At 36.4% G+C, this 23,920-nt stretch overlaps 1 long non-coding RNA gene across 5 annotated transcripts in view; it reads left to right on the top strand.

Moving 5' to 3' along the window:
* The window catches only part of LOC112533636, a 62,716-nt gene extending 41,634 nt beyond the window's left edge, over window positions 1–21,082 (top strand). For all 5 annotated transcript variants that reach the window (XR_003078048.2, XR_003078047.2, XR_005842619.1 and 2 more), the window contains 2 exons: window positions 16,606–16,787; window positions 18,284–21,082. This is a non-coding gene — a long non-coding RNA (uncharacterized LOC112533636). The remainder of the gene's footprint in view (window positions 1–16,605; window positions 16,788–18,283) is intronic.
* Window positions 21,083–23,920: the final 2,838 nt, after the last annotated feature.

Raw genomic sequence — 23,920 nt, 5'->3', positions numbered from 1 at the left:
ATTCCAAACTTGATAAGAGGCTTGCTGGCAAAATATGCTCTTGGAAAGTTAAAAAATAGGAAGATTTTTCTTTTCCTTTTTTTCCTTCTGAAGAAGCAGCATACGGTTAATCTGTCTTGAAAATTTTGATGGACAGCAGATTTTGTATTTTCAGAAGCATTTGATATTTCAGTAGAAAAGCATATACACACAAAAATGAATGCTTAAGCTCCATCGTGCCTACATACTAATGGAATTAGCCCAATAATTGTATATATTGTTATAAAAATCTTTCAATTGTTTAATTTAAAATGGGATTACTTAGGTCATCAGGGGGATAATTCATTTGGGAAATACTTAAAAATGGTACCAGTGAATGAAGAATTTTCCACACCTGTTGCAAGGACAGCTGGTTTTAAGTGTTCTATTTATTTCCCTATAAATAACTTCAAGCTGTGGAAGAAACACACTGTGTGTAACGCAAGTTAACTTGTAAAATAATAACATAGTATTGACCAGGCTGTGCTGAAAAGCAGTGTTATACTCATTCACTTAATATTTTGATGAAATTCTAGTCTTGACTTCATGTATTGTTTCTCTACAATCAAATAGAGTTACAAGATCCTTTTGTTTGCTGTTAGTTCTTTCTTTTTTTAATATCTTCTCAGTCTGTTTCTTTAAATTTTTCTCTTCTCACCATTAGTCCTCTAGTACTTCTCCTTGTCTTGTGCAGATCAATCCTTAGCTTTCCATCACCTCTCTCTTTCTCTCTCTCTCTCTTTTTTTTTCTCTCTCTCCCTGTATTTAAGCAGGAAGAAATTATTGTTTATAAGTATTAAGAATTCCTGGAAAAAGTAACTACCCTTAAAAGCTACAAACCATAAAGGATTATTTTGCTCAGTAAAATCCTCCGTGCTTATTCCCATTTCCATTCCTGCCCTGTATTGCTCTGGACACAGATCAATTTCAGGATATTCGCCTTCTGAGTCTCATGGGAGAATTTGTTCTGAATTTTTATGGACTGACTCAGCATATAGCTCAGCAAAATAAGGATGAAAACCTGTGGTGCTGAGTTCACACAGTGAGATAATTAAGTTAAAAAGAGAGTGCAAACTGTTGTTCTAGTATCTTAGAGAGAGCTTGTTTCGAAATAATTTTTTGCTGAAAACAACCTGTGGTGGCTTATTGTGCCACCTGTTTGCCAGCAGACATTTAATCAAATCTAGTGATATTCTAGTACAGTTTAGTTCACTCACCTACTTCAAAACTGCAGTACTACCACTTACCAAACATTGAATTACTCACTGCCTCTCCCATCACAGCCAGAGGATATAAAAACAGACCACAAATTAAACAGGAAAGAATATAAATTTCACAGATCCAAGAATAACTATGCAGAGCGATAACCATGCAAATGGAGAAAGTGATCTGCTGTTCATGTGCATGCCTAAAAAAAATGTAGTTTCCCAATCAGACATTTCCATATAGACCGTTGTCAAAATAAAATAGTTTTTTTTTCTAAATTTATTTTTACCTTTTGGTTGCTTTCCACTGGATTTCAGCTGCATCATTGTTATAAGTGCCATCTACTGCATTAATGTGAATTTCTATTAGCCTTGAAAAGCCAAACTTGGGGTCACTACCTGTCACCTCCATTGCTTCTGCTGATATCCACTCAGCCTGTAACTTACACTTGTCCAGTCTTGTCATTTCCACACAGTAGTGGCCTGCCTTGGAGTTACATCTTTTAATGCAATCAGCTTAAATTTTGCATCTCCATCGCATGGCGTGCCTCATTATAAGTTGAGTCTCATTTGCTGAAATACATGATTTAAGAGTTATAGCACATCTTAAACCTCAGCAGACACAGGGTTGATTAGGGAATACAGAATAAACAAGGTGCTTTTTGTGTGTTAAATGACCACAAGGAATGAGTTGGTCTTAAAGGAATCTTCCCTGTGCATGCTGGTTCTCAATTGCCTGTGAATTATCTCATTTTCTATTTAATCTCACTAGTCATAAAAACTCTTATGCACCTCTTTCCTCAGCTACAGAGTGTCTAGAAAATACATTAACATGCTGCTATGTGAAGAATGGCAAAGAGCAGACATGTTTCTCCTAGACGGTACCTCTGTTCTTTCCGTAGACACCTTGTGCTAGAGTCACACCCAGAGGTCAGGATGAAGAAAGGCTTAGATGAAAACTCATCTGTCTAGTGGCAAATGGCTTTTCACGATGTCAAAGCCTTTGCTGTTGATTAGCAATTTTTAGAAAATTGCCTTTCACTCTATCCCAAGTTATAACTGTAAGAACAGGGGTTGAGTTTAATTATATTCCTGCGGCTTTGTTAGCAAATTGCAGATTGCCATTCGCTTTTGCTTTGACAGTTTTGAAAACAGAAAGATCTTTTGCATAATTTACTCAAACAAAGGCATGGGCTGTATTTTTCTACTGTGGTTTCAAACATTCAGAATGACAGTTCTCACCACTGGCAACAATTATCTGTATCTTCCACAAAATGGAAAGATGACAGTCAATGTGCTTTCTTGCTAGAGAAATATGTATGAGTCCTTTTTGGATTAGAACCATCCTGCGCAGAATTAAATGTATTTGTGTTCTACTTTGCACACCTCCTTCTCCTCTTCCTCTTCATCCTCTGTCTTCCTCCTGTGAATACCCGGGAATGGAAGAATTCACTGAATTAACCTTGTGTAGGTAAATCCTGGCTCTGGATTTTAGGAGAGATTTGAAAGCAAGACACACTTTTAAAGTCTTTGTTATATCTTCAGCTTCAGAGCATACACCATGGGGACCCATTTCATTTTGTGCTCCCATATTTTCCATAGAATCTCAGTAGCATGGTGCACCAGGTGCGAAAATTAAATCAATAAAATATGTAGTGAGCTAGTGAAAGCCATTTCAAGCTGATAAATATTTACAACCATCTACTTGAAAATGAAATAAAAGAAGTTATATTATTTTCAACTTTAATTTCTAATCTGGTTAAGAAGTTCTCCTGTAAGTGTTTTTCCTGTCAAAGTAAGTGATGTGCTATATTGAAAAAAGCACCAGAAAGAATGATGGCATGAAATCACTGGAAAAAATAAGTATCTGGGGAAGAATCATACTAACAACAACAAAAAAATTGGTTGGACCATTCTAACATCTTTCTGTGGTGATAAAGAAAATTAAAGGTGTTTCTTCTCACACCAGGAACTTCACACAAAATGCTGTTCCTTGTCAGTGAAACTTCTCACAGGGAGTGTTGCAGGACCCCATGATTAAGTAGCTACTCCTTCTGAGGCAGCACACCTACTCAAGTTAGGAGAAATGAAGAGTGAGGAGTGTAATTTAGTATTCCTGGCATTTAAATGCAAAGTTGAAAGGAAAAGACACCCAGACACTTTCCATCTTGTCCAGAGTAAAGGGTAAATTGAAGTATTCCATTTTTTCTTTGGGAAATGAAGCCCAGTTTGGAATGGAAACAGAAACAAAATGATGAATTTGTCTACTGCTTTTTATTTATTATAAACTCTCTGTAAGTGTCATTGTGTTGGGACACAAAAAGTTAAAAAAAAAAACATTTCCCTGGCATGACCACACTCCATCTTACACAGGAATTCAAGTGCCATCTGTTAGCTTCTGCTGCCATAGAACAGGATAAATCCAGGTACAAGGAGAGTAGAAAGAAAACAGAAACTAGAATATCTTCTATCTCCGTGAATACACAGCCTAAGCTGTTAGCAACAGTTACTTACTGTAATTTCAAATGGAAGAAATAACATGATAGATGTTGAAGGTTGAAATGGTTGGCTTTTAAAAGAGAATCAAACAATCTTTTTTTTTTTTTTTTATTTGAAAGAGAGTGAGTTTCAAATGCTGCAGCCTATGTACAGAAATTCTAGTATTTTAAATGAAAGAAGGGAAGATTTAGCAAGTATGCTTGTCCTTGGCTGTTTTCCAAGACGTCTTAGTTGTTCCAATGAATTTAAAATTTAAAAGATGGATCTTTAATAAATTACTATTTTTTAAAACTTAAATTTATGAAAAAGAAACACAACAAGTTTGTCATGGAATAATATCCCTTTCTTTTTTCTCCTGTAAGTTTGAGAAGCTGTTTTATGTTCACACATTCACACTTCTATGAAGCTACTAATAAAAATACACAGTGTAAGTGAATTTTTCCATGGTGGTTCCTGAGATTTATTTTAAAGGGAAAACAACATGAGATGTTTGAGCAAATGAGCTTAAGGCAGCTCATTTCTCACATTGCATGGTTTTAGAATAATCATTTATGTGTGTCATATACTGCCTTCAGTATTAGTGCTTTCTGGATAATGGGTAAAAGGGACAGTGTACTTACACCTTTTTTCAAGTTACCAGAAGCCCTGGTGACTGGTAGCCAGATAAATTCTGTGTTGGAACAATTAGGCTACATAAATTAGGATCTTTTATTGATGAAATTTTAATAAAGTGAACAAAATGGAGCCAGCTAGGGGTTGTGGACATGTCAACATTAGTTCTGCAGCACTGCTATTAGAAAAATGTGCTTCCATCAAATCACAGTTCTTGGTTTAACTTTTGAGCAACCCTCAAGCATGTTGGACCAATTGTAGGCTACAAAACACACTCCTCCTCTTACTAGCATTGCAGTCAGAGTTACTGCTAATATAACAGTGTAACCATGTGAACATAATAGCTTGACACTATAATTAGCTGTAGGATGGGGCTAGTCAAATTCTGTAGTTCCGTATACTTTGGTTTTGTATAAACTAATGATTTCCAAAGTGAAATTATTTAATTTATCTACTTTTCCTTCTCATCCCAGGGTTACCAAAGAATGAACTGTGCACCTCAATCATCAACATTTTCTATCATTGCAAACTCAGGCAAAACAAATGGCACAAAAGAGCCATATCCTTAGTTCATTGTATGTCCAGAATTCAGAATATGTAGATTCTCCATCATGAATGTGTATTAGAAATGTATAGTTTTAAGTCAAGGAAAACCTCTGAAAGCTCTGTGTGAAGGAATGATAAAAGTTGTGAGTATCTTATAGCTTAGGGGCAGTTTCAGATTTCAGAATCCCAACCATAGTTGTACAAAATGTCCTTTCTACTCTAGTAAATTAATCTAAACAAGCCCCAGAGTATTTAGATATAGGGTCACAAAGTGTGAATCACTGGTGATGTCTGGCAACTAGTTTCTAAATTCCATAATACAACTCTTCTGAATTACAATTTACTTTATGCTTGTTCAGAATTGATGGCTCTGGGTATTCACTGAAAAGGCACCCAGATCTATGTTTGGTTTCTTTTGTACATGCATAGAAGCTGAAGCAAAGCAAAAACTATGCTTGTTTGGCCTCTTGGTGATTAGTCTTAAAACAGTCATTATAGACAGGAGAAGCGAGGACACCTTTTTCTTGGAAAATTTTAATACTATTGCTGGAAATTCAGAGACTGGTGTGAAGAAAGACTGAATTTAAAGATACCTCCTGTCACATAGTGGAGGAAAAAATCTCCAACATTCACTGTCACAGACTAAAAACAGAGAAGGGATAAGTTACTCTGACATTAGAATTTGCCCCATTTTGTAATGTTTTTCCTTGTTTGGTATAAATTCTGTTCTCCAAGTCCTAATTTTGGAGCAAACTGTTCCCGAATATAGGAGATGACAAAAACATCCTGAGTTTGCCATCTTTGAAAGTCTCTAATGAAAGAAAATCAGATGGATTTTCCATTTGCCACACAATGTTTTTCCACATTTAGTGCAATAATGCTTCTAGTTCTCTTAGCACAAGAGATTGTTTTTTGTTATCCTTTACTATTCATTCATGCAGACTTGTGTCCAGTCTACCACTGGAGGATTAGTCCATGTTACTAGTTGCTGTATTGGTTAGGACTAATTCAGCTCTCTCCCTCCTAAAATCTGCATGCTAATCACTTTGCACAGCGTCTTTCCTCGCAGGTTGTCTTGGTTACAGCTTGGTGTATGGGAAGTTGATCAAAACATATGCTTTTCATATGCTGTCTTTGAGCCAGCAACGTGGCTATTACATTTGTTCATCTCAGTCATTAGCTACACAAATTCCAGCTACAAGGCAGAAACATAAAAGGTAAGGACAAAAGTAGAAGCAGAAAATGATAAATAATGGGATTCAATTTAAGATTTTTTTTAAAAATGTTATATTCCTTACAATTTCTTCAGAAATTAAATTTGACAGTGTCAAAAATATGTTTGTTTGTTTGTTTGTTTTTATGGAATCAAGAATAGCTTAATTCCAAGTTAAATGGCCTTCTACAGTTCATATAATATATACTTGTATTTATCTTAACAGAGGGCATCCCCTTTTATATATATATATATATACACACAAAATACTGAACACTAATAGGAATTTAACTGATTACAGTAATACTCCTACTGTCCTGTACTTCGGCTAAACTATTTTTCTCTTTCACTGTTTCAGAATCTCTATGTGGCTGCTTCAGTAATAAAGTAATTTGCTGATAAATTCATCAGGAAAAGTGTACTACAGAGAACAGGTATAACTATAGACCATCACAATTTTAAGGCAATTATTCTCCCAGGGAAAAAAATGGAAAATTACATAATATAATTCCACAGAAGGGAAAATAAGTCATTATAATTATACGTTACCAAACCCAACATTCTTAAATGTGCTCAGCACAGGGAGGTGTTCCCATATGGACAATTTATATTTTCTTAGGCTGTGTCAACCACCATGTCAACAAGGCTGGCATATAATGGAAGTCAACATTGTTTTCATGCTTGAATCACTAAAAGTGATGTCTGAAGAAAAGGTTTTACAATAATATTACTCTTCCAAGCTGTGGTGAATATTTTGCTAAGCAAAATGAAATACCTCAGCCTCCTTGAACCAATTATTTCAAGTGTACTCAAAATCTATAATTGAAAGTGTGATCACTGTAGTTAAGCTTAAGATTTATTCTGTAAGACATAAAACCTACGGCACCTGAAGGAAACAGCAAATCTTGAATAGCAGAACTAAGAAACTGCATTTTGACCAGCTTAAAAGTGCTCTCTCTCATGGCTAAAGGAAACTTAGAACATTACCAAGAATGCTAAATCACTTTCTGTTGCCTCTTGTTCTTCCTCTGATCCCTTAATAGATTCCTAAAACATCTTTTAGAGTATATACACAATAAATATCTTTGAATAATTTGCTAAACTAAGTGATCTCTGCAGAATCCCAGCTTCTCCACCCATCGTCTACCGACTCATTCTAGAATGAATAGAACTATTATCTCTTCCAGAATTTATACACAAATTGGCATCAAATGTGGTGTCAGTTCTCCATAATTTTTTTTTTTGACATCCAAATACTTTCTGTATAATTTTAAACAATGTCAACCTCAAAAATTTAAAACAAATTATTTATTATCTCCTACCCCTGAGAAGAAAAACTTGATGCTGATACAAAGGGATAGTGTGTACTCACAATACTGTTTTGTAAAAATGGGTCACTGGCAGAATGATGCTAATATCAGAATATATCATGTTCTCACATTCACAGTCTAACACTTTTTCTTCCTTATATAAGGATTGAAGACTTTTGTAAAATGAATTTCAGAATTCCGATACTCTCAACTCATAAATGACAATTTGTTGAAATAAGATATATATATATAAAGTAGGGTAGAATCAGAGGAGTCCAGAGTTAAGAAATCTCTTTAAAACAAACAAATATACAAACAAGGAGAACAATAAAAAATAAGCAAAGAAAATCCCAAATACTGTATTAAAATTGCATGAAAATTAAGTTACATGTTTATTAGTGGTGAAAGAAAGCATGTCAATTTCAATCATAGAAGGAGGAGAATTTAAGGTAGTCCATTTCCAACCCTCCTTCCATGGATATAGACACCTTCCACCAGAAAAGGCTGCCCAGGGCCTCATCCAACCTGGCCTTGAATGCCTCCAAAAATGGGGCATCCACAGCTTCTCTGGGCAGCCTGTGCCAGGGCCTCACCAATAATTTCTTCCTAATGTTTGATTTCAACCTACCGTTTTTTTTTTTTCTTTAAAATTGGTCTTTCTCTGCTTATAGAAAGATGGACACTGATTTTTTACGTGATCTGATAGTGATAGGACATGGACAAAGGAGAATGGTTTTAAACTAAAAGAAGAGAGGTTTTGATTAGATGCTAGGAGGAAATTCTTCACTCAGAGGGCGGTGAATCATTGGAGCAGGCTGCCCAGAGAAGCTGTGGATGCTTGACCCCTGGACCCCCTCAAGGCCAGGTTGGATGTGGCTTAGAGCAACCTGATCTAGTGCGAGGCTGGAATTAGATTATCTTTAAGGTCCCTTCCAAACCAAGCCATTTTATGATTCTATCACTATGAGCTCTGATAAGTAATCTCTCCCTGTATGTCTTCTAGGACCCCTTTAGGTACTCGAATGTTGCTCCAAAGTCTCTCTGGAACCTTCTCTTTTCCAGGATGAACAACCTTATCCTGGCTTCATAGGAGAGGTGCTCTGGCCCACTGATCATCTTCATAGACATCCTCTGGGCATGTCCAATAGGTCCATGTATTTCTTGTGCTGGGGGATTCCAGAGCTCAGTGCATAACTCCAGGCCATTTCTCATGAGAGCAGAGAAGGTAATTGCTTCCCTAAACCTACTAGACACACTTCCTTTGATGCAGCCCAGGATATGGTCAGCTTTCTGGACTGTAAGCTTGTGTTGCCAGCTTTTATTCAGTTTCTTATCCACCAACATCCTCAAGTCCTACTCCTGAGGACTGTTGACAATCCAGTCATCACCCTGCCTGTTTTAATATTTGGGATTACCCTAACCCAAGTGCAGGACCTTGCAGTTGGCTTTGTTGAGCTTCATTGTATTTGTACAGGCCCACCTCCCAAGCCTGTCAAGGTCCTACTGGATGACATCCTTTTCCCATAGCATGTCAGCTGCACCACTCAGCTTGTTGTTGTCCTAAAATAACAAAACATGTTTTTTTTTCTCTTATCTTCCTCTGACCAAGAATATATACAGCAAAAGTTAGGGACATGATATCACTTGATAATAATAAAATTCTGGAATCTTACTAGTATTCTGGTGGTATTACCAGAGTAATTACTAGAGTTATTTTAGGAACAGATAATCTCTAGTTTTGAGAACACCCTAGAAAGCATGACCTATACCATGTTTTAATAAAATACAAAAAAGGCAAAAGTTCTTAAAGTTTCAAAAATTGCCTATTAATGTATGAGATACAAACAATAATATGGAAGTCTATTATCATATCATAGATTTTACACAGATGGAAAGTCTGTATATTGATAGCCTTATTGACTCACACTATCAATGCACTGAAGAAAGGCTTTATGTCAGATGAACTTTTCACCAGCTTTTGGCATGAGCAAAATATGATTGGATAGCTTTGGAATCAAATACTTGCTGGCATTCAGGTTTAAATGGCTGTCAGTAATGTTTCACAGCACAGTACATAACAGACAAATTTGTTGACTTCCCAAGCATGTATTCCCCAAAAGAACACCACAGTCATTAAGAACCGAGAATTGCCAATACCTGGTATCAGGAAAACCACTTCTTAAATATCTCATGGTGATGTGTCTCATCTAGAGTCTGACATCAGTTAGACTTAATAACACAATAAAATATACCTTTGGGGTGCTCTTTTATGTTGTGATTTCATAATGCATAGCTCCATGCAAACTGCATGCTTACATGCTGTCAAATAAAGCTTTTACTAGCAAAATTCCAGTGTAAGAAACAAAGTTTATTTTCATGAGCTAATGACAAAAGTAAAGTTCTCTCCAGTTTACTGTGAATTTCACAATACTTGTGTTATTCTTCAGACCTACCTTGAACCTTACTGTAGAATGGAGCATTGCCAAGTTATTTATCTATGTACAAAATAAACAAAAATGTGTTGTTTTTTTTTTCATGGTAATGATGTACTGTATTCTTAACTTGAATGAAATATTATTTGGAGTTTGCAGCAAATTATTCTTCTAAGACAAGTTACGTGTTCAAATGAGCCAAAAACACACTGCAATGAATAAAATTAATATTCAGGATTATCACCTAGATCTCTGTAAGAAGATAACAAAAGAATCAGAACTAAGCAGGAGTATAGAGTGAACTGAAAAATCATTCCAGCAACAGTGAAGCCCTACTCTGTGTCTGTAGTGTCAGTTAAATGAAATATGCACACTGATACACAAAACACACTCACACTTGTTATGAGCCTTTTGTAGAAGGCCAGGTAACTTCAAAAAAACTGACTTTCCATGTAGTTCAAAAAAGCAGCTATTTCCCTCTCAACAGAGATGATGGATGCAAAGACAGACAAGCAAACAATGTACGGGAAGTAGATATTTGAACTGCATATTTTGTTGTCTACCAGAAGGAGCATAAACTATGAGGACATCAAAATAATAAAGAGATACAGATTTCCTAATGTAAAACAAACAAACAAACAAACAAACAAACAAAACTGCACTCCAAGAGACAGGATGAGGGGATTACTTAGTACAGAACTCCTCTCTTAAGTGTGGAAGGACCATTCTGGTAGCTGCTCTTAAGAGACTGGAAGTTTGTAATGAGTCCATATACACAGAAGACTGGCACTGTATCTGAGCTGAAGAACCAGTTGTAATAGGTTTTAACATATGCACAGTGTCTCAAATCAGAAAACGTCATTTGGTGTCTTCTTGAATACTTATTCAACGAAAATGGAATTTTCCAGTCAGGAAAAAAAAAAAAAAAAAAAAAAGTTGTCCCAAATGCTTAGACTTATTTGGTCACAAGGGTATGGATGGTCTAGCCCAGTGTGATGAGATCTAGTTGACATTTGGGAACCTAATAGGGTGGCGTTCTGGCTTTTGTCTGTGTTCTAGTCATATTTTGTACTGTTTTTGTGTTTATCCTCAAAGGCATATTTTTCCATTAAAACTTAGATAGAAAGGTTGTCAACACTGCATGTCTAAGTTGAAAAGAAAACATTAAAATTTCTGACAAGAGTTTCTTTATTCTAGTTTCACAGTGTTCACTGGAAAACCATTTCTAGACTTCCTCTGCTCTCTGTGAGTGGTTTGCATAGTTTGGACTAATTATCACTTGGAGGAAAACAGTTGTATTAAACTGTGAGATTAATTCTTGCCTAAGAAGGATGTCTGCTGCAGGTTTACTACTTCTCTAAATAAGTGTCAAATGGTCTCAGCTAAGATAAAGATATATTTGTGCACATTTCTGAATTTCCAACTATATACTTAATTTATATCATTTATTTCATCTTTTTAAAAAAATATATTTATATATTATGCTACTGTGTTAGTCAGCAGATGGAGGCTGAATCAAGATCCTGGTCAATAGCTAATGCCAATCCAGAATTTCCACTACACTAAAAACCTGTGGGACTTCTGTCTTGGATTAATTACAGTTCCAGGAGTTGTATTTTGACAAGTGTTTTGCTTTACCTTTGGAAGATATTCAGTGCAACTCCACGTTCAAATGTAGTTTTCTCATATCCATGTATACATAGATAGCCTTTCCTGGTCATAGAAGGTGAAACATCAGTGTAATAAATTGGTCTTTATTCTAAGAATACATTATCACTAGACTCAATATGGACAGTTAACTCAATGATACTAACATTTATCATAATTACCCTCCAATATTAGTTGTAGGCATTAATACTAGGAATATGTTGCTCTGCAAAGATTACTTTGCAGATGATGTGTTAGCTTTAATATCACCTGATTGCTTCACATCAGATGACCTCCATTAGAAATAACATTCATGAAAGACAATAAATGTGAATGAGTCATGGAATACTCCTGTCAGTATTTGAGAAAGACTTTGGATGCAAGTATGAATATTTGACTTGCAATTCAGATTTTCAAGACAGATGCACTCAAAGTTCCTGCATATTCTGGTTTATTATTTTGACAATTGTACTCAGCTCCTCAAAAGACACTCACCCCCTCCATCAGTGTCTATGAAACACAATATTCCAAATGTATCTGATAAATAAAGAATCTTGTAAGTGCTGCTCACATTTGCAAGTCGTTATATGGTTACAGAGCACTATAACTTAGAGGTAACAACTTCTCACCTGTAGGAGAATTCAGTTGAAGATGAGGTCATCCTCCTCCACTTTGAGGAAGGGAAGAGGAAGGAATGCTGTCAGGAACTTCAGCTCTCACAGCTCCTGCCTAAATACCAGACAGAGTGTGGATGGCCTGGATCTTAAGGAGTAGAAACTGTTCAGATGCCCTTCAGCAAGTAAACAGGTGCAGTCAGTGCTAGTCTTTTCATCCTTCCATACTATCCACAACAGTTCAGAGAGGTCTTGGGAGCACAGACTATGTAGAAGACAGCGCTGACATGGTAGTTAACAGCAATAGCTGTAAGACAAAAATGAAAACCATCTGTAACCAACGCAGAGCAAGAGGAACAAGTATGAGCTCAGAGATTTTGAATATGCATACGTGGAATTTTATCATTAGCCAGTTGGTAGTGAATAATTGTCAAAAGTAGAGGTTAGTTAGGAAAACTCTAATCACTGAAATGTAAATGAATGATTTAAGGTGGCAACTTGTGCGTGAGATAGACCAGATTTAATTCAGTCTTGGAATGTATTAACTCTTCTGCTAGTCACATCTTGGCAACCTCCAAAATTAGGAAATTGGGTAGGAATTTTGTTTCTCGGGAAAATTTCTAGGCACTGTGTTTCTGGAGTAAAGCTCAAAATGCAATAAACAGTTTTTAATACCCACAAGTTTTGATAACACTTGTGACAGTTGATTTCATAAATACAGTTTCAAATAGCATCTACAGCTATACTCTCTAATATTAAGTCACTAGGAATAACCATGATTGGCCCTGAAAGTAACTGTAAAATGTATAATTTTCTGTCATAAACTACACTTGGTTTAGCTGACCTGAAAACAGCAGTTCAACATCTGAATTTAGAAGAGCTAATGTTAAGGTTATGAAAGTTAATAAAGTCAATGAAATGTAGCACATTACAATATGATAACTAACAACTGCAAATAAATTGGAGCTACAGAGCCGTAGTAAGTGGAAAGGATAGCCAAAAGCATTTATTTTCTGGCTGCAAATTTTGTTCATATTTATTGAAATGTTAACTATCGCAGTAGCGGGTTTTGCACTGACTTTAGCCCAAGTTCATTTTCTCTTCAACAAAACTCATGCTATTTTATTTCTATTTAATAAAGCCTATCAATGAAATGGGGAACTTCTGTAGTATTGCAAAGTATCTTTTATCAGATTTCTTCATTTGAACCATTAGGTTGAATGACCCTGGTTACTGTGCTTGTTTTTTTTTTTTGAAACATCCTCTTCTACCTTCTATTCTACGTGATTTCATCTGTGAGAGGTTAAGAGAAGCATGCAAGGAACATATTCCATTTAACTTTTCCTGTAACTAGATAAAAGAAAAAACATAATCCTAATTTTTAATCCTTGAAACAGGCATTTCCATAAGATTAAATTCATGCAGTTCTTACCAAATAGACTTAATAATTCCAGATACAGGACTTTCATATTTTGAAGACCATAACTGAAAGGAATGACAACAAGGATGTTTGGTTTCTGCTTAAATGTACTAAAGAGCTACCTCTGAAATTATGTTGTCTCTAAGAGTTCAGGGAAAGCAGAGCAGAAAACTAGTAGCTTGACAAGTTTGTTTCCTAGGTAACTAATTATCATTCACTCTGAGAAGTACCCTGTATTTGGAAGAGTGTTATTCTCCAGGAATTAAGACAATGAAGTACTGAGAAGAAATTCAAGAGAAAGTTAAGAATTATCTCCCACTGCCATGCATTAAAATTGGATGTGTGCTGTGCTCCACTTTAGAGTTGCAAGTGATATCTCAAAGGATAAAATTTTCTTCTCAAATAAGGATCTCATTCAAGTTTCCAGAAATTGATGACTTATTTTATCTTCAAATTGTATTACTAACTTTGCATCCTCAGCAGGAAAGATTTAGCGTTGCACAGCTATGAGACTGCACCTTCAAGAGCCCAGTCTTACCAAAATGTCTCATGGAGAATACATATAATCACATTTTAATTTGATTGCAGTTAGTGTTCAACATTCTGAAACTTATACAAAATCTAGTAAAAGTGCAGAAACCAAAATAAAGCATAACAGAACCTATTTTCCTCTTCTGATACTAATCCTTCACTCAGAAAAAAAGAAGTGTGAATCTAGCCTTCTGCATTTACCATTCTGAACATGTCTCAATTGCTAGTCTAACTCATACTTTAAGCTTCTCAGTCATCCCATAATGAATATATGATATGCTTATTTTAAGAATCCTAATGCACATTCAAAAAACATCACTGGATGTGCTTGCATTTATTTTTTTTCAGATGAGTAATGCACTTTTACAGTACATGCTCTAGTTAATGTGACTCTGTGTGCATCACAGAGCAGCTAAAATGGAAAATAGAATACTTTTGGATGACACAAAGATTGCATGTTTTGCAAGCATTGGTAGGTATATAGTCCCTGTGATCAATCTAGAACTAATCAGAAGTAATGTGCCTTCATACAGAACAGTTTGGACACTGGGATCTCAATTTCAGATCTTCTCCTATTGCACCATGCAAATCGTTAGGACAGATTTGGTCACAGGAGTAATACTGCTTAATTACCACCTCGCTTCCATGGAATTCTGCAATGACATCATGCACCCTCATTGGGAACTCAAAAGCTTTAAGTTTGCTCAGCAGTACTGGTGAGAGCTCCAGTGAAGAAAACAGGTTTTGACACAACCTTTCTTACTTGGCAAAATAAACTGATCAGAGGCAGTCTGGAGAATCCAGTGATGGTGAGGACAGGTCATGAATTAGCTTGGCTTCTGAAGAAGGATTGAATGAAGTGTTACTGAGCCTAGAGAAAAGCAAGACAAACTGGGAAATGATGGCAGTCTTAAATACCTGAAAAGGAGACTACTGAAAATTCAATAACCTTTTCACTGTGTTCATTTTGAATTAGACAAAAAGAACAGAACTTGCTTCTGGAAAGAGATTAAGTTTAAACATAAAATCACAATGTAATTGTAAGAACAGTGAAGTTCTGGAGAAAATTGCTTGAGAATGTCATGAAAGCCTACCGCTGGAGTCTTTTAAAATCAGGCTTGACAAGTATCTGAGAGGTATGGTTAGTCACTTTGTAGGAAAAGGTGATGGACAAGACAATCACTGCAGCTCCTGTCATCCCGTTCAACATTACTGCAAGTCCAGGTCTTCTTTTTTATAAGTAACCGGGCTTTCTGAGGTCATATGTAATTAAAAAATAGATATTGAGTGGATAAAGAATTGCCATTATCATGACAAATCTTTAGGAACTGCCTTTTCTTATGAGGAAGTCAACAGGAAGCTTCCCTGCTAATAAGAGCAAGAAGAGCTCTTTGTTTTGATAACAGTTTATAGCAATGTGAGCACTCAGAACCTGTTGCAACTGATGAGTTCTAATAGCAGTGATGAAAGAGGGAGAGATGCAACTATGACATCACACACTGTAATCTCGGAAATGGAGAAATTAAAAGTGAGATGCCTAGAGGCCAGAGGAATATATGGCATGAGCAAAACATGGGTTATTTTTTGGTGTATCCATTTTAGCAGATCACACTACTTACCCACTTTAAATTTTTAATTTCTTCTAATATTCATTTCTTATGTAACTTCACTTTATGCATCCAAGACCAGTGGTTAGTATCTCTTAAACAATCTCTACAGGAACACTGCTGGATATTTATTTATTCATGGCAGTGCTAGGCCCCTGCAGTGACAGGAACCACTCTAGTTCTTACAGGAGAGATGCCAAGTAGGAGACACATGAAAACAGGAAAGAGGTTGTATTTATGAATGAATTAAGCATTCTTAATTACTTCAGTGTATGAACTGAGTTGCTTCATCATGCTATTCACAGCTGTCTGAAATTGTTGACGTGTTCAGACAAGGGTCTGAATCAGAAATCTTCAAAGTCAAAATCATGACCTTATCCACTTCAGAAAACAAAGCCTGAAATCAACAGATAGTTTTTCCATCGAGAATTTGCCCCATCAAATGGTGCTATTATGCATATATTTTGTTTGATTTTAGATGCTCTTTTATTTTTGTTTATGTTATATTGGCTAACTATAGCATACTGTTTCAAAAAGGAGTATGTTTAATTTTTATAATGTTGGAAAACTAAATATTCGTAAAATCAAAGCAAATAAACCCAGAAATTAAACTAAAATGGTTCTCTGGTTTCAGTTTATTTTTCAGTAGACAATAATTTATGATCTAATTTCATATAAGAAAAATATTTTTCATCTAATTTTTTTTTCTCAATGTAATTAAATATTTTAAAAGAATTATTACAATTCTTTGGGTTTCACATATAGAAAACTAATTTTTCTGTTTTTCTTCTCTTACTAAGTAGCGATTCAAGCCATCACATGCAATATATAGTTGCTAAACATTTTTTTATTTTCTAAAATGCCTAGCCATTCCCTTGTTTTATTCTTTAGATTATATATTGTTTGATGATAAGTTTTTTGTTATTTATTGCTTGGTTATTTATTTTATAGCTTGGAGAAACGGGGCAATATGATCAAAGTCAGACCACTTGCAGTCATCAAAGAAGACCATTGTGCAGTTATGTGCGTTAACAAAGCTTTGTCTTACATAAGAATGGAGGGACACACTGAGTTCACTCAGGAATGATTACTGCAAGGGAGAGTGACTTGACTCATTGTAGACTTTTCTCACGGTAAGTATGAAGCAAGAATTAAAAGGGAACTAGAGGAAAATAAAAAAAATTGGAGATAGTTGAAAACATTGCACATAGCCAGTGGTCAGAAAAGCACAGAGCATGACAGCAGAAGAGTTGTACGCTGTTTTCAGTAACTATTTTGTCTGTGTGTATCCTGTGGACAGTACCCAGTGGTTGCTTTCTGTCTGAGAAGTTGTCTGTTTCTCCTGGTCTGTGGATGAGACCCATTTCCATGATTACTTTCACTTAGATTTTGTCGCGGATGGTAACTAGCAATTTGGGTACACAAACTGAGAAATCATAAAAGCACAAGAATGGCATTGAAGACCTCCAGTTCCCAACAGTGAAACCAAACAGTGGGGAAATGAGAATTGCTGAGAATTGCTTTTATTTCCGGGTTTTATTAAGACTGTTAAAGCAGTGGGTAGTTTATCATATAAGTGCAAATATATCTTCCTCCAGTGCGAAGGCAGCAACACCCCCCTGGGTGGAACTCTCACTTGCTGTTTCTCAATGACTTTGTCTTCCAGACCACCATGGTAAACTTGGGACTTGTCTTATGTGGCTTACTGAAATAAAAAATCAATCCTTAACAGCAGGCTGTTTTTGTAGGGCAGATGAATACAAAATGTCCTACTGAGAGGGAGAAAGTTATATTTCAAAGTCTGTTCTTTAAAAACTGCTTATTAGTGCTAAAGAAATCAATTTAACAGAAGAAACTTCATAAAAAGCCTTTTCACTCTGAAGAAAATAAATTCATAATTCCACAGGGAAGTAGAAGAGAAATAAAGAAGTATATATCCAGTCAGCTTCTACAAGGTTTTTCTTCCCTAAAGGGTCTTTCTGTGTGTAAATTAAACCACTATACTTAAAAGTAGTTGACTTGAGAAGAGATTTCTTTGTTTTAAAAGCTGACTTGCTGTTATGTGTACACTTCTGGGTCTTCTGTTTTAAAGTTCATTTTATATTGTATATATATATATTTAATATATTATACATACAGTTGAGGAACCCACTCTAATGTCTCTGACTGGCTTAAAAAAAATAGATAAAATTACAAACAAGCGAAAAACCAAGTTACATTTGTCTTGAGGAAAGCCTTCATCTTTAAATGTAAAACAACAGAATTCAGTACTAATACATCCCGAAAGAATGCCAAGAATTTCCCAAGTGTTGTGATAAGAATGTAATACTAGAGCCCACAGTTGCATTAGAATTATATTGCCAGTCTGGATCTAAAATTATTCTATAAAGAAGTTTGGACTTTGGTATTAAGGCTACTGTTCTACACAACTCCTATTTCCAATGCTAGAAAAGTACAAGATTAACTCTTATCATAACAAGATGAAGTTTTGGGTTGTCTTGGAGTACATTTCAGGAGATATCACTGTGTTTCAATGCATTGTCTCTAGGCAAGCTTTTTATTTTATTTCCATCCTAGAAAATACTGTAAAAGATCATGGAATTATGACTTTTATATATATTCCTTCAAGGTTCAGATTATTCTTCACCTTTGGAGAGAGAAAGCAGGAATTCTGGGAAGAAGTTGGGACCACAAACTTGGGTATATCCACAAATTTGAATATATATGCATATATACATTTCTTACATTTATATGTCTCTAAAAATTGGCTTTGAAGACAGAAATAAGAGAGCAAAGTCATCAGGAGAGAAAAGAGTGACTGAAGCCTGAATTCTGCCCCATCTTTCACCCTTTTACACTGACTACTGAGAAAACTGAAGAAATCTATCACAGGCATTGTCAAATCATGCTTTAAACAAGGAATGCTCTCGGTCATATCCAGAGGTCTAACCCAACCTTCTTGTTTTGTTTTGTTTTCATATGATTATAATGGTTACTACTTCTTTGAATATGCTAGCTACATGGGAAGTTACATACCTGAGATGAAGTATTCAGTTTCATGTGAGTTTCTACTGGACCTCACCTGCTACATCCACACCAAACACAGTATTTCTGACAGCCTTTAGAAGAGAGGTTGAGACTTTGTATTTAGTAGATCCTTTTTAATTCTGAGCTGACCCTAAATTTCATGCTCACCTTCAGACTACAGGAAGAAAGACTCCTGCTAGGTATGAGCTCCAAGAGCTAACACTGAAGTTGGCTCTGAGTTTAAAGTTGACCCTCACTTGTGAAGCAATTTATATCAGAAAATCTCTGTGATTTCCCTTTAAACCTAACTATTCTGCAATTCCAGAATATGATTAGAAGTTCAGTTTTAAGTTGCTCAGGCTGATGGAACTCAAGTGCACCTGGGCTATAAAAGGTCAAGAAAGGTAAGAAAGGCAAGCGTGCTGGCTTAAACTTGTCATGCAGGGATGCACACCTCCAAAAAGTATTTCAGGGACTGTGTTCTGGAACCAATAATTGAGTGGGGGCATATTTTAGAAAGAATAAAATTAGTTATATACTTTTCTGGTAGTTTCCAGACTAGCAAAGTGAAGGTTTGTGAGAACTGTAATAATTAGTAGACCCAGGCTTTTAATGGATAAACACTTTTTCCTTACACGTTTCTGCTAATCCTTTTTGGTTACTTGACATTTTGTAATCTTGTCAGTTCTCTGTTTTCTAACCACAAATTAGGCAAATTCATGTCAATTAAAGCTTGTTTTGCATTTTTTTGTTGTTGTTGTTAGAAGTTAACCATTATTTTTAATGTGTCCAAAGTGCTAATTATACATGGAATGTTCAGATCCATTGTTTACCAACTACTGCAATCTGTCCTCTAGCAAGGAAAGTTTCTGCAGGAGCTGCCAAATAGACATATTTTAGCTAGGAAACATGGTATATGGTCTTCATCCTTGCAGATTAAATTTTGCCGTGATTTGTGGACTACTGATCACTCTGGTCAGTGGATATGAGTTGCCTCTGGATGGGAGCTTGGTCTCATGATACTATTAAATAAGAAAAAGAAAAGCTGTACCACAAAACTCAGGGTTGTTTTTAGGCTCACAACAGCAAAGATTAACTAACAACATAGGAGCCAATAGAAACTGATACAATAAGGCTGGTGCTGAGTTTTTTTTTTTTTTTTTTTTTTTTTTTTCCATTGCCATTACTATACGAATTTAAAGAAAATGATAATAAACACCACAAAAGGAACCTACAACAAACCAGCAGGGAAGAATAGTAAAATGTTCCTCATAGATCTGTCTGAGGAGCAAGACTGGATTGGTACTGTTACAACTTAAAATTTTACTGAAGATTTTATAGCTATAATTTTTATGTAGAGGAGGAGAAGTAGTAAGTAAATTGGACATGTTACATGAAGAACAACATTGACCTCTGATCATAAGTTTAGGAAGGGTCATTTTAAAGGTGATCTACTGCCAGTGGAGAGAACTTATTGCTCATAAGCTCTTCTTCACCCGTGATAAAAATTTGTTTAGCAACAGTATCTGTTTTCCTTTTTAAATTGCTCGGAACAGTAGTGAACTCCGGACTATCTAGAAGAGTCCTATGACTGAAGCAGACTCCTCTGTCTAGTAACTTGCTGAGGTCCTGCAGGGAGACAGACATCAAAGAAGTATCTGTTATAATGAGAGAATCAGGTTAATCTGATTCAAACACCTGTTCTGCATGATGAAAACCTTCCTATACAATATAGTTGCATTTCCCTAGCTATTTTTCTAGGCACCTTATTTTTCACCAACTCTCAGTGCTGATTCTCATCATTTTTCTTTCTGTTTCCTTGATCTCTCCTGTCCTCATTCATTATCACTGGAAATGTGACACCCACCTTCAGAAAGGGCCAGAAAGATGATCCTGATAGCTACAGACATATCAGTCTCACCTCGGTGTAGGGGAAGGTTATGGAATGGGAGCCATCATGGATCAGCTAAACATCAACCAGGGAACCAGGTCCAATCAGCATGGGTTTATGAATGGTAGATACTGCTTATGTTTTTGACAAACCTGATTTTGTTCTATGACATAGTGACCCATTTAGTGGTTGAAGGTAAGGCTGTCAGTGTGGTCTACCTGGACTTCAGTGAAGTCTTTGACACTGTCCCCCACAGCATCCTCATGGAGAAGCCAACTGCCCATGGTTAGGATGGGTGTACACTCCGCTGGTCGAAACACTGTCTGGATGGCCGGGCCCAAAGAGCTGTGGTCAGTGGAGTTAAATCCAGCTGGCAGCCAGTCACAAGTAGTATCCCCCATGGCTCAGTACTCGGGCTGCTTCTATTTAACATCTTTATTAATGATCTTGATGAGAGGATTGAGTGTACCCTCCGTAAGTTTGCAGATGACACCAAGTTGGGAGGGAGTGTTGATCTGCCTGAGGGGAGAAAGGCACTACAGAGGGACCTGGATAGTCTGGATTAATGGGCCAAGGTAAACTGTGTGAGTTTCAATAGAGCCAAGTGTCGGGTCCTGCAATTTGGTCACCACAACCCCAGGCAACCCTACAGGCGTGGGGAGGAGTGACTGGAAAGCTGCCTGACGGAAAGGGACCTTGGTGTACTGATGGACAGTCGGTTGAATATGAGTCAGCAGTGTGCCCAGGTGGCCAAGAAGGCCAATGGCATCCTGGCTTGTATCAGGAATGGTGTGGTGAGCAGGTCTGGGGAAGTAATCCTTCCTGCCCCTGTACTCAGCACTGGTGAGGCCTCACCTTGAGTACTGTGCTCAGTTTTGGGCACCTCAATTGAGAAAGGATGTGGAGGTGATGGAGCAGGTCCAAAGAAGGGCAAGAAGGCTTGTGAAGAGCTTCAAGAGTATGACCTACTTAGGGCTGAGAGCCCTAATGAAGAAGTGGTTGCGACATGCCTCGTTTGTTCCCGTACTTCTGGCTGCTCTAGCATCACTGTCAAACAAGCATAGAGGAGAACTGATTCCAAGAGGTTTATATTTGAGCAATACTTGGATATACTGAAAGCTTTTCTTCGACACACCTGGCAACCATCCCACAAGTGTTATTACTGACTCAGTGATGCAGTGCCTGGCATTTTCTGTGACATGCTACTTAATGTAAACAGAAAACTTCAAATCTACATAGATCAGACTTCTGCACAACTTTAAAAAAATATTGATTTATTTTTCCCTACCTCTTCCCTTGGATTATAGTGAAAACTCTCGTATGGTGTGAACAACTAAAGCCTATTCTTTTTCTTCTATATCTGACAATCATCTATTTGAAAATACACAATGGGAAACTTCCATGGATGACACTGTAACAAACAAAAGTGTCAAATGTGAAAATCCTCTAATGAGTCATACCTCCAGTGTTGAATTCATGAGGCTCATGCTTTGCATTTTTTTAGCATAACCTAACAATAGCAGAAGTAAGAATAATAATTCTCTCTTGTTCTGACTGACATGTGTTAATTTCCAACACAGAATGCATCAGTAAAACCACACTGGTATATCTTTTCTGTCCCTCCTTCATTTTGGCCTTTGGTAATTATTTTCCCCCTATTAATCTAGAATTTTGTTTTTGGAATTCAGCAGCACCAGAGTGACTTGCTATAAACCCAAAACCTAATTGTTACAAGCAAGTAAGAAACATGCCCTGTATCCTTTTTAAGGTTGGTATCATTATTAGATCTGTTATCTTCTTCAATGAAATAAAACTTTTTAGGTGAAATTGGAAAAGTTTAAAATGCGAGGCTTGTGCGTTGGGTACAGACTTCATATACCTAGCTTTGCTATGATGCTGCACATCATAGCTGTATTAAATGGCATGACGTGCCACTGACTTGAATGGATAAGCTGATTGAAACACCCCTCATTGTATGGTGTGGCAACTGTGCATGACCATCTGGTATGTGGTTTGTCTTTCACATTGCTGTCATCACTGTTGGAATGCATCACCCACCACCTTGCTGTGCTCACATCCACTGTTTGTTCTCCATAAAAGCTCAGAAAGTATCATTGAATGTCAATGGCATATTTTTTTCTGCACAAAGGAATTAAATTGCGGACTTTTGCCTCGTGTATTTCCATGTCAGATGCCATTTTGTCAGAATGCCCCTCTATTGCTACTTGCTGCACAGCAGCAAAAAGTAACAGAATATTGGTGTGAATGTTCAACTTCTATTGCCATGTTGCCAACATTCACCTCTGACATCATGGGCCAACATCTTAAAGTAGGGGGTATTGCCTTTTGGAGCATCCCATGTACTTCAGTGTAAGGAATGGGAAACACTAAAAAAGGTTCACTGAAAAGCACCTATTGAACTGCAATATGCCATTGGAATTATATAAATAAATAAGTAAATTTTGAAACCATGTGGTTGATGTATTTTATTTTGGATTGCTGTGAGAAATTTGTCCAGGTTCTTGCACAGTGAACACTAGTTTACAGGTACAAATTAGCTTTTAATAGGAAACACTAGGATACAGATTTGTTTTTAATAGGAAAAGCTGCAGTTTCTATTTTATGTGTTCTTTCAGCCATGCTAATAGTCTTTCAATTTTCTTTTTCAGTGAGCTATATGAAGGATAGTGCTTTTTTCTAAATTTCTGTAAAATACATGAGTCTCCATTTCCTTAAAAAAATGTTCCTACAAGAAGAAAAAAAATACAAACAGAATATGAGCTTTGAAGGCCTCAAATCATAGGCAAAGAAAAAGTTGCCAACACAGAAAACAACCACCTCATTGACATGTCTTGGACTATTCTCTCTCCTAGAATCTCCACACCTCCTTTAAAAAAATAACAAGACATTTAAGGTGCTGTCATGACTTCTAAACAGTAGGTTTGGTTATGGTGGGTCTGCCTGAAAGGAAAGGACCATTTTTCAGAGGTTACTGAGGAAAAATTACAGTGTTGTTCACCTCCTGCAGTCAGCTGAGATAGAAGTACCTGCGTGCCTTCTGGACTCAGTTCTGTCTGCTGATTGGTAAGTTTAAATGCATAGTGGTAAGACATAGTCTTCTCTCCAGTTCCTGGTTCTTTCTTACATTACTGTTATTCCAGGCATTTTTTCAGGCATGACGGGACTGTTTATAGACAGTAATAATGATACACGATTTTTATATTTCTATTTCAAGATTTAGTTCAAATTAAGACCAAGGATCTAACTTCAGGTTATATTTTTTCATGTTAAGATTTCAAGGCTGGGATCTCTGTTTTGGTGTCACAGACTAGAATGTTTTCATTATCA

Source organism: Gallus gallus, chromosome 1 (assembly GCF_016699485.2).
Source record: "Gallus gallus isolate bGalGal1 chromosome 1, bGalGal1.mat.broiler.GRCg7b, whole genome shotgun sequence".
Classification (NCBI taxonomy): Eukaryota; Metazoa; Chordata; class Aves; order Galliformes; family Phasianidae; genus Gallus; species Gallus gallus.
The sequence above is the reverse complement of the archived record's forward strand: the minus strand, read 5'-3'. Positions and strand labels throughout refer to the sequence as shown.